Below are 12200 nucleotides of genomic sequence, written 5' to 3' on the forward strand. Positions count from 1 at the left end.
ATGACATTCTGGGAGAAATAGTTATTCATCAGGGGCGGATCTAGTTTTTTGCCGGGGGGGGGGGGGGGGGGGGATGAGTTTGGGTCATGACACGCAAGAGTAAAAAAAAAAAGTCTTTATAGATTTTGCTGTCACAAAATCGGCTGACAAGCAAATAAAAAAAGAAAAGGCTAAGGGAATATAAACAGCTGACAGCCAAAACAAAGAAAAACAAAACAATATGGAGTCAATAGGGGATGTAAGCCCCCCACCCCCCCCCCACCCCAGATCCGCAACAGATCATGGAAACACAAGATTGCAAAGTGTTGATGTTACTGTCAATAATTCCATGTAAAAGGTGAATAATGATCTTGAAAATCATTACTTTATTAAGTGCCAAGATACCACTTTGGTCCACAACGGAGTCTAACGGAAGGAATAAGGACTAGATCCCAGGAGAAATGAGCGAGTAATACAGTGGATCTGATCTGTACCTGGTAAAGGAGGAATCAGATTTGTGGGACTCTGAAGTCATGATGACGCTTTTCTGGATTCATGTGGACCCTCGCCCTTATAATGTTGTCAGGGCTATTAGAACATTGCTTCAGAACTTATCGAAAGCAAATTCTGATCTCATGTGCTGAGCAATGCTATTTTCATCTCGATTTCCCTTTGTCCGTCCCCTTCATCCTATAATTTCTGCCCTTTCCCCATTTTGTCTTTCGTTTAGCAAGTTTAGCAAATGCACTTCTAGTTCACTAAGATGGTCGTGATAGTAGTTGGGTCATTTCACAGCAGTATTCCGTGAGGTCAAAGTTGACGAGGATTTATAAACCTTTGTAAAAGTGTGTCCCTTTTCTTCACTTTAATTGAAGATTATGTCATTGTCAATTAAAATAAGATGGAATACAAATGTACTTATAATGATGAGGTACTAGAAAGGCATCAGTCGCATTCGGAGCTAGTGAGAAAACGTCACTTGGGAAATAGAGGATTTTAGACATCACGCTGTTACGAGGCACTGGTTGCCTTCAGGTGAAACGTAAGAAAACTGCACTGAGCACAGATAACAAGCCGGTCCGTAGTTCCACTTTGCGCATGAGCAAAAAAAGGTCTTTTGTACCAACAGGCGTGCTGGCTTTTTAGATTCAAACAGATAAGCATCTGTGATGCATTGATAATCTATATAATCCTTGTAAATGTTGCCTGCCAGCACATTCACATGACAGCAGGCCTAGCACAGTAGTATTATGGCAAGATTAACGGAAACGCTTTGTTAAAGCACGCAATGCAAAACAAAGAGATGGATGTTTCCCCAAGCCGACGGGCCATTCCGGTCATCTGGTTTACCTAAGTTCATTCTTTGTTTGAACATGAATATACCACAAATTGTTACGTCGGGCAAGCTTATGCATTATGACACTTTAAAAACGAGTGCAGTGCCTAACCAACCGAGAAAAGATAAAGGTCATTTGCACCAATGTGCACGTGAGCTAATTACGAACTGGCTTATTGGTTACATATTGTTACGCCCCGCTGGGAGCAAAACTTGGCTGCGGGACAATGATCATGGCACACGATCGTTTCACTTTGCACATTGTCGGAGCCATACACCGTGCTGTTTTCAGTGGTAGCGATGCGCGTACAGTTATCAGTTATAGCATTATGGGAGTGGGCATTGATTATTGAGTTCGTTAATGTGATGAACAGCTAACAAGAATATTAGAGTAGAAGCTCATCTGCTACGGAAATCCATCTGAAATTGGCGTTGAATTTTTTATTTTACCTCAATACAATATACTTACCTCCGGAATTTTCAGGTGTTAACGCTACAGCCTACACTTATCAGGAAATCAAAAGTTTAGTGACCTATTTCTGGTTTTGTTTTTGATCAATGTGGACATGTAAAACGAAAGATATAATCTGACAGAAAATTTAAATCTTAATTGGGAGGACTTTGAAGAAAAAACAAAGAAAAAGAGAAAACAAAGCGTGTTTTTTTTTTTTTAATACAATCCTTGGCACAGAACTTGATGTAGGTGACAGCTAGCCGGAAAGTGGACACACTCATCATGACCCATCCAAAAGTTCTGAAGCGCATGCGCTATTTAGGAAGGGTATAAGTCTGTCAATACCGTCGTTGGTCTTGGAACATAATTCACAATGTCACACTTTTGAGTTAGTTACATTTCTCTGAAAACATGCATCTTTAACCCGGTTGGAGTGTAAATCATTTGTTTTGTTTGTTTGTCTTGTTGTTGTTGTGGGTGTGTTTTTTTTTTTTTTTGGGGGGGGGTTGTTTTGTTTTTAGCTCTGCATAGAAAACGATGCATTTGATTCTACAAATATCGCTCTGTTGTCTGGTATGGTTCTCACGTGAGCATTTACATGTAACAAAATGTTCTGTCCATATGCATACGTAACGAAATGTTCCACTGTCATGTGGTCATATTTACCCAATAACCCATGTTTGATTATATAATTATGCAATTCCAGTGGATGCAGATGCCAATTAGTGTCATTTTGGCATGCTGCCCTCTATCGCAGGAGTACACTTAAGTTTTAAAGTTGATATCACTCTTATATCATGATTAGAACTTTTACTGCAGACACAGCAACGAAAATCACAGACAGACATTCTGTCCCGTACACTTTTTCGATTTCATGAAAACACAGGTGCTATCACCTACCTGTGTCGCAAGTCTTTTTTTTTTTCGTAATTTTGTATTTCAGATTTTAGATACTAGTCTAGTAGATCAGTTAAATGTTGGAATAGAGTAGCCTGATTGGTGTATGCAATCATATTCCGATATTGGGTGTGAATCAAAGTGTAAAATTTAATCTGCCGTGATCAGAGAAGAAAAAAATGTTGCGTTTGTACAGAATGAATTTGATGGAAATAATCATGTAAAAATTGTACAGCATTTTATATTCTTATTCAGAGCAAAGGTGAGTTGCATCTTGTAAATAAAAATCATATCACAATCATTTTGTCCATTATACTGCTGACTAACTCTTCACGAATAGACAAAATAAATTTTCAAGTGGTAACTACAAATATGATATATACAACTAATTCTACTTCTGCAAAGACTCCAACGGCACTATACAACTACCAAGATTACCACTATTCCAACTGTAACTGATACTGTTATTGTCTGCAACTTTGAGGTAGTACATTTTGAAGAGTTTAAATGCAAAACAGATAAATCCATTTTTAACGGTCTGAGACATTTGGGATCTGCTGAAAACAGATCAAATAATCAAAATATATGATACTTTTAATAATATTTTCAAAAATATTTCTCGTTATGTAATCAGTGGAGTATCACTGAAAAGATTTCATTTTTCTCTATTAATTTTGATGATGGCATTGGCTTCAAAAAATAAAATGGAGTTTGTCTGTTTCTGCAAATTCTTTGTACATTTTTGTATCATGCTATACATTCACTCACTTCAGATAAACCCACTTGCTTTTTTGTTGTTGTCATTTTTACTTCGATAATTTCATGTTTGTGGCAGCCATATTCTGTCGTACTTCTCTGTGACCGAGAGAGTAGGTACATACGCTATGGCGCAAAATAAATGCTTGATTGTTGATTCGGTTTCCTGGAAGTGATGTTTATATTTGTGTGAATATGTCTGTTTGTCTGTCTGGATGAATGGATGGATGGATGGATGGATGGGGCCAATCTTTCTGCAAAACATAAAATATATGCTTTGCAGATGGATTGCAAAACACCTGCAAAATATATCATTAAAAAAACGTGCAATCGTAATAATTAAAATAACTACTATCTTTGATTTATCTTGAAATCTGCATCATGTATAAAATTCATCATGTTCATTAATATACACATGTGTATATGTGCCTCATCGCTCGGGAATTATGAACAAACTACAATGTATGAACTACCATGGAGTGTTAAAGGACAAGCAAGGTCAAGTTTAATATACATGTGGATTGAATGAATACAGCAATGTTAATAGTAGAAAGTGCAGTTACTGCTGGATAATGAGACTACAACCAAGACTACAGCTCAAAGGGATCGTATAGTTTTGGTTGAGACCTAATTTCAGGTTTCTAACATTTTTTGGTGAGATAATGAGAAACCTCTTATGAAACATGAAAGAGCATGTAATTCTATGAGGAATTCAAAGTTTATTCAATGAAAATTGGCTTTGAACTGGCCGAGATATCCAAAAAAGAGCGATTCTAATAAAGTGTGGGACCCACACTTTATTACGTTCGCTTTGTTTTACTTTGTTTTGGGATGTTTCAGTCATTCCAAACCCGATTTTCATCAAATAAACTTTAACTTCCTCTTACAATGGTATGCTCTGTACTATATCATAAGTGTTCTCTTGGTATCTCGCAAAAAGTTAAAAGCCCGTTTCTCATCTCCACCAATACTGTACTATCCCTTTTAAGATGCCACAAGCATGGAACGACACAAAAACAAAAATTCCTTTTTTTTCCCTTTTTTTTTTGGGGGGGGGGGGGAGGAGGGGAGTACACATTCCTTCATCTTGTTACTGACGAATGTTAAAAGTAATATAATTCCCCCTGCCTTCTGAAAGAGACAAATCAAGTGCTCTATTACCATTCATGAAAAGTGAAAATACGTTGAATTTTCTTCATATTTTCTTTTACACAAAACATCACAAGCTGTAGTAGTCTTCTCAACCAGCGATGACGGCAAAAATGTATAACCTGTGAATGGATCGTCTGACTTTCCTCAAACTTGCACTGATGTATGCGGCTACCTAATGATATTGCTGCATTTTCTCAATTCAAATGTATATTAAGGTGAACTTGTCCTGTAACTCTATGGTACTACGTGTTTTTAAAAAAATGTACACATGAAAATGAACAAGCACATTCACAGGCGTTGTATTTGACATGATGAATCAATTTTATTGCAAAATCATGTGATATTTTACCCACATCCAAGGAATGAAATTCGACTGGCAAGAACAGTTCCCGAAACCAGACATTTAAAGGTTCGTACTGAAGAAAGTTCAAGGAGAAGTGAAGAAGAAAGAAAGAAACGAAAAGATCCTTTCTGGATATATTTTGGCCTTTGAGCTCAATTCGTACTGCTTGTAACTCCTAAAGTCAATCGCTCAATCCGAGAGATTATAGTTGCAGTCATTATGTTATGCGGCAGCATGGGCTCTTCCAGTCAGGTATTTCATTTCATATGCAATTTGATTGAACTATATCATCTACAAGATGGACGATCTTCATGTATTTACTACTAAGAAAGTACAGATGAAAGTAAATTACACTGCTAATTCTTTATCAACATTAAAATGTGGTGTCACTTTGTGGTGAATTTTGTTCTTAGATTGGTTTCAAAACAATGCTGAAATAAACACATTACTTTTACCAATTTGCCAGATTGTCAAGAATTGCTAAAACAAGAAAAACATATTTTCATACAAAATGAAAAAAAAAAAATAAGGCAATGTTTGGCTCGAGAACACTGAAATACACTTCATAGGCAATCACCACTACGAGAAAAAACAATGTTGATAGTAACTGCTTCTTTTATATATAATGAAAAACTTAAATACATAATAAAAAAAATCAATGTCATAAAAGTACGCTACCAAAAGTCTAAGATTAAAAACTAGATTTGACATTAGATGTTCTCTTAAAATTCTGAGAAACAATGAGCACAGTTGCCTGTGGCGGATCCAGAGGGGGTGCATCGGGCGTGCACCCCCTCTTTATTTTTGTTAAAACAAAAGAAATAAAAAGAAAAATGGGGGCGCTTAATTTTGTAAAGGCGCCTCCCCTTTACGGAATTCCTTGATCCGCTCCTGGTTGCTGTAGAAATATGTCTTTAAACAACAAAATAGTGTAATTACAGTATTCTATTCTATTACGATATTCTATGCATCTGACCTGTAAGAAGAGACACATTAGGTAAAAGTCACGGAATGTAACATACATTTGACATCGAGTAAAAACATAATACTGACATTCCAGTGGTCGCATAGAACACAAATTGTGACTTCATAGCCATTCATCGCCATGGAAACTGGTTCTATTAAAACAACCTCACCTGGCCCGGTCTGTGAACACTATTGTTGCTAACAATGTTTGCACCTGGTTCCAACCCAAGCTATAACAAAAAGACTGTTACATCATCACTTTGGTACTTTATTTCGCACAAATCTCTCTGATCGTGCACATATTTCAGTAATATGTCGTTCATCTCAAAACCTGTCTGTCATCTATATACCTCTTCAGTGTAATTTCTCCTCAAACCAGGGCTTTAAAACCCAAAGTCAGTCCACATTTGCATATTCTAGATCAGACCTGGAAGCTACAGAAATAACAACAGTTTTTAATATTTTTGTATTTTTGTATTATTTTGGATTAAATCTTAATTTTCCGGTAAACTGCACACTTAGAAACATCCATATTAGGTGCGTACTAAATATACTGTATTATTATTATCATTATTATAAAGACATGGAAGGTATACAGGACTCTTTCATGAGAAGTAAAATCCATCTGTCACGGATTCAAACTTTTTTGATTGACTGATGTATCGGCAAACCTAGCTTTTCTGCAACCATTGATGCATTGAGGTCATTCTGGACTTAATCAAGTAAAGTGTGTACTGCAGCTTGCATACTTCTTTGAATATTGATGCCATTTCATGTTAAAATAATTGGACTTTGACGACATTGCTTCAGTTCCATATGCCTGATCAAACTCTAGTTTGACAAAAGCAATTTGAAGACGTTGTGGCATTGAACTTTAAAAATACCCTGTATACAGCTATTAAAGACACATTTAAAGGAACAGTCCACCCTGAAAATTAGTTTGTGTAAATAGCCACAGAAAAAATGAGAGCAACTAGACAGTGACATGAAAGTTTAAGCAAATTCTGATTGAAACTTAATTGAGACATTTGGAGTTTTCATCAATCAAGCACAAATTTGCAACTCCATGATGAAGCATGTGAGCTCATCTTCCATTTGCCCCTGCATAAGATTCCATATTAAAAAATCTCCTCAGTTTTTTGTTACTGATAACAAAATATAGTTTTGCTTGCAAGGGTTGAATAGAAAAAAAAATATTTACAATGATTACGGGTGCAAGTATGACATATGACTGGAAATGCACTTGATGGGGAAATGAAATTATATTTACATAAGAAAACAGAGCAAACAAAGTGTGACCTCACACTTGGCACCACAAAATTGCCAAGTTGTCTTCGATCTATCACAACTTCAAAAAATCACACAACTTTCTAAATTTTCATCAGAATTTCATCAAGCTTTCAGTGTCCTCTTCCTCCAAACTTGTCTGGTTCTGTTCACACAAACTAATTTTCAGGGTGGATTTCCCCCTTTAAGACACCTAAAACACTATGTACAATTAAAAACAAACAAATGAAGAAATACTGAGGTATGGAGGCATGTTCTGTCAGTGGTGTAAATCATTCAGATGGCAAGAAAAGCTGACATACTGTCACTTCTTGGACTGAATATAAAACCATTTCAAAGCGCATTGTTTGGAAGAAAATCACAAACTACATGTACATGTGCAGTACGCAGATCTGAGTACGCCAATTTTTGCAAGCAGGTGAGTGAAAAGAAACCAAAAAGGAAAAAAAAAATACCTTTTTGCTTTTTAGACGGCAGATCACTTCACTCTTTCTTGTTTGCACACTAGGAAATTATGGCAGCAACAAAGAAGGTACATTACTAAATACACAATTTATATGTGTATACACATCATGTATTGTACGTACCACTGCATATAGACATGCCATGATATAAACATATACAATAACATATCTCCTCTACCATCCCTCCATTAAAAACAATGGTTGAATGTTACAACTCAAAATTTGGCTTATAGACATTTAAAAAATATCAACCATAACAACTTGAAGGTTATGGTTGTTAAAAGTTCATCATTCCAAATGTTTATCATTTCAAAGGTGTGCTATTCCGTATCCAGTCCAAAAACAACTAGGTTTGTAATTCTGAAAATTTGTTTAATAGTACATGTACAAGCTTTTGTTGTTGTTGTTTTTTTCATTTTTGGATTAAAAACCATATTTCATCTTTGGATTAACACACCATATTTAATCTTTGAATATGCACATATTTCATATTCGGATGAACAAACCTTTAGAATAACGAACCTTCAAGTTATGCCATAAAATGTTCAGAGTAATAAACCCCATTTCATTTTTGGATTAACAAACATCTAGGGGCACAGAATTTGTGTGTTTCCAAATAACAAATCTTTGTGGAGTACAAACCTTCAGAATCACCCCAACTTGAAATGCCTCCAAGTATCAATGCTGCCCTCTATCAGTCATTAGTACCTCTTGATGTAGACCATATCAACATATCATTTTTGCCTTCCATAATGCACAGGTCTTAGAAAAAAAAAATTGAAATTCATATGCAAGGTTACATCAGCAGCAGGATTCTTCATGTCTGTACAGTAGCTGTTTTTTTTTTTCTTTCAAGCAGGTCTATCACAGTAGAGACTGAGTATTAGCTATCATATAACTAGTCGTGATCTGCAGCAAAAACCAACCTATCAATACAAGTACAAATTGCACAGAAACTCCTAACGCATGATTCTTCTCAATTCCAGGATTAATTAATCCCCTTAATCTGTGCAATATCACCATAGCATTTGTCACAGGCTGTGGCAATGCCATGCCTGAGTCAAACATGGCAGGGAGGGTGGGGTGGGGGGGGGGGGGGGGGGGATTAACCAAAAGCCAATGAAATGGCTTGGCAAGTTAATACAATTACCGGTAGATGAATAGGCAAATACACGTAAGTGTACAAGGTCAAATGAACAAGAACAACAAATCTCATTATGTTAGTGCCTCGTCTAACTTCATCCCCCGATTACCAGTATTGACATATATTCATTAAAATGCCATAGGCACAATAAATTTAGATAGATGGATTTATAAACAAAAGCTGTGATGCCTCTGGCACATTAAATCTAGAGAAAAAACAAAAACTAAGAAGCATCATTCCATGAACCCGAAATCAAAATGTACAAACCAGGACAGCAAGACTTTAAATATAGATTTTCCTCATATTTCTGATTGTCTGGTAAAAAAAATCAGCTCTAAACATTTGCCTTTATCATTGGTTTTGTCCATGTGCATGATTTCTTTTATTCGCATACATGATGCATGGCTAGTCTAGAGCCGCAGGAAGAATTCATACTTACTTTATTATCCTAATATTCTTTTATCCAGTGATATCAATCATTAGATTAAATATAATTGAATAATAGCCATGATTATTCCTTTACAATAATACTGTCTGTTTTGTTTTTTTCATATGGTTGGGAGACAAAGTTTCAAAAATAGCTGACTTGGTAAGGATTCACAACAGTAAAGCATTCTGTCTCTACAAGTCTTCAATAGTATCCAATTCCAGTAATCAATAAACATTTTTCAATAAAACTTAGATGTACACAAAGTTTAATGACAATGTGTATACATCTGTGACCCCTCAAGTTTGAGGTCATGAGCTACGAACCCTAGTAACACAGAACGTCTTTCCATATTCAAAGGGATGGCACAGTTTTGGTTGAGATGGGATTTGAGATTTCCAACATTTTTTATGATGATTTTGTGAGATGAAAAACCTCCTATGAAATATGAAAGATTATACAATTCGAACAGGAATTTAAGGTTTATTTGATTGAAATTGGTTTTGAAATGGCTGAGATATCCAAAACAAAGCTATTCTAATAAAAGGTGGGACCCACCTTTTAATAGGATCGCTTGGTTTTACTTTGTTTTTAGATATCTCAGCCATTCCAAAAACAATTTTCATCAAATAAACTTTGAATTCCTCTTAGAATTGGAGGCTTCTTAACATTTCATTATGTGGTTTCTAAATATCTCGCAAAAGGTTAAAAGCTGAATTCTCACCTCAGCCAATACCATACCATCCCTTTAAATATCTATGAGCTGCACGAACATCTTTTTGGCAAGACATATTCATGGAGTCTTCGTACAAGATCACAATCACCATGGCAACCAGAGGCTGGATTGACCACAACTGAGTTGAGATAAAGCACACATCATGTCCGAAGGCCAGAACATATATTTCCTGGCCAACGGTAAGACATTATACATTAGATATTACACTATGCAAATCCTATTTTCTATCCTAATCCAAATAAACTAGTATATCAAATTATAAATATATATATTCATCACCTTCCTTTTTTCCCCCAGATTCAAAAGGATCAGTTCTTAGCATACATATTCATCATTACATGATTTTCCTTTCCACAGCCAACACTTGATATATTCTTGAAAGCATGCCACGGACATGAAGCTTTTACCCTCTCCTTGTCCACAGATATTAGAAACTCTGCCACTCTTATCACAACCATGGGTGTCGACCTCAGATGAAATTATCAATGAGTACAGATAGAGCTTCACAAGATTTTAGTACCAAATTCATGCAGCATTCTGAAGCCGCCTTTAATATGGCATGGAGACTACAACGTACGTAGACTCTGTATGATGTGGCTTCCTATACTATAGATTGAGCTTCACAAGGTTTAGTACCAAATTCATGCAGTATTTGGAAGCCGCCTTATGGCATGGGGGCTACGTATGTAGACTCTGCACTGTATGATGTGGCTTCATCTTTGTTCAAACATCACATGTGTATCCACTTCACAGAACCATGGGATGGGATACACAGTGAAAAGCCTCGATGTGACATGAAGCAGAATTTGAACACTTGTATACAATCCTCTCTAGGAACAAATAGGAAAAATTCACATTGTGATACAAATTTCAGATAATTTTCCACATATCAAGTAGTCCCAACTACGATCGTAAAAAGGATCTTGATGTTAAAGAGATATGACACTGACAAAAAGAATGGTGTTTCAGTGTTTTTCCTTCATTTGTTCTTAAACCACTTTATGCCCACAATTAAACCCCTTCCATACGGGAACCTGGTGGCCTGTGTATTAAGTCTATGGGGATTTCAGAATTCAGTATGGAATTGGTTAACTAGAATGACAAGACTTGGAAACTGATGACTTTCATAGACCTACAACAAACCTTGCAAATCAAACAACATTGCAAGATGGAGAATGCTACACAAACATCCAAACAGGCTGACGGTTACTGATACCCTGGGTGCCATAATGAACCCTTTTGGGCACATGCCTCATATGTACATGTATCTCTATCCACAATGACAGGAATTATATCACGCTCAACTTTGAAAGCTCATGCCCAGCGGTCTCAACTTTTGGCTTTATTCCCTCGTTCGCAATTTTCAAACTTTTGGATCTAAAACGAGGGCAACACATGCAACATACTATCGCAAACTAAGCTGAAGAGTTACAAAGAAACTAGCACACATCAAATCATAGCTCCCTAGTCCATTGTTTAACCCATTGAGGATGGGCTGACACACATTTCCCATAGACCCCTGGCCGAGTATACTCGGGATTAAAGTACACAAGAGGATTTGACAGACTTTAATACATCTTGGAATAGGGTCGGGTGTTGTGATACATAATTTCACGAATTGGCATTATATTGCCTTTGTCTGGAGTTTATTTTAGCCATATATGGTACTTGATCTATACTGCTTTGGGGGCGATGTCATAAATTGCACCCCCTAGCACACGTGTGGGTGTCGAGCTCTGCCTCACTGAGATAATTGTGAGGACAGAAATTAGAGTGAGTATCATTTGATTGCCACAGCAACGGCTCTGGAAAATAGTCTGTGGGTGGATGCAAGCAAAACTTGGATGACAAACGATGTGATGGTGGAGATGATGATGATGATAGTATTGATAATAATTGTGATGACAGTGATAGCACTGACACGCAGGACGAGAACCAAGTGACAATGATTGATGATGATGATGATGATATGAAGGTGATAATGGTGATGTTGATGACAATGATGATGTTGATGGTGATGACGGTGATGACGGTGATGATGGTGATGACGGTGATGACGATGATGATGGTGACGATGATGGTGATGATGATGACGATGACGATGATGACGATGATGGTGATGATGATGACGATGATGATGATGATGATGGTGATGATAATGATAATGATGATAATGATAATGATATTGATGATGATGACGACAACAATGTCTAAAGCAGTGATTAAGATAGAAGTGATTGTAGGTGTGGTGATGATGAT

The sequence above is a fragment of the Diadema antillarum genome, unplaced genomic scaffold (genome assembly GCF_040938485.1).
Source record: "Diadema antillarum isolate AM-2024a unplaced genomic scaffold, OU_Dant_1.0 seq00000912_RagTag, whole genome shotgun sequence".
Lineage (NCBI taxonomy): Eukaryota > Metazoa > Echinodermata > Echinoidea > Diadematoida > Diadematidae > Diadema > Diadema antillarum.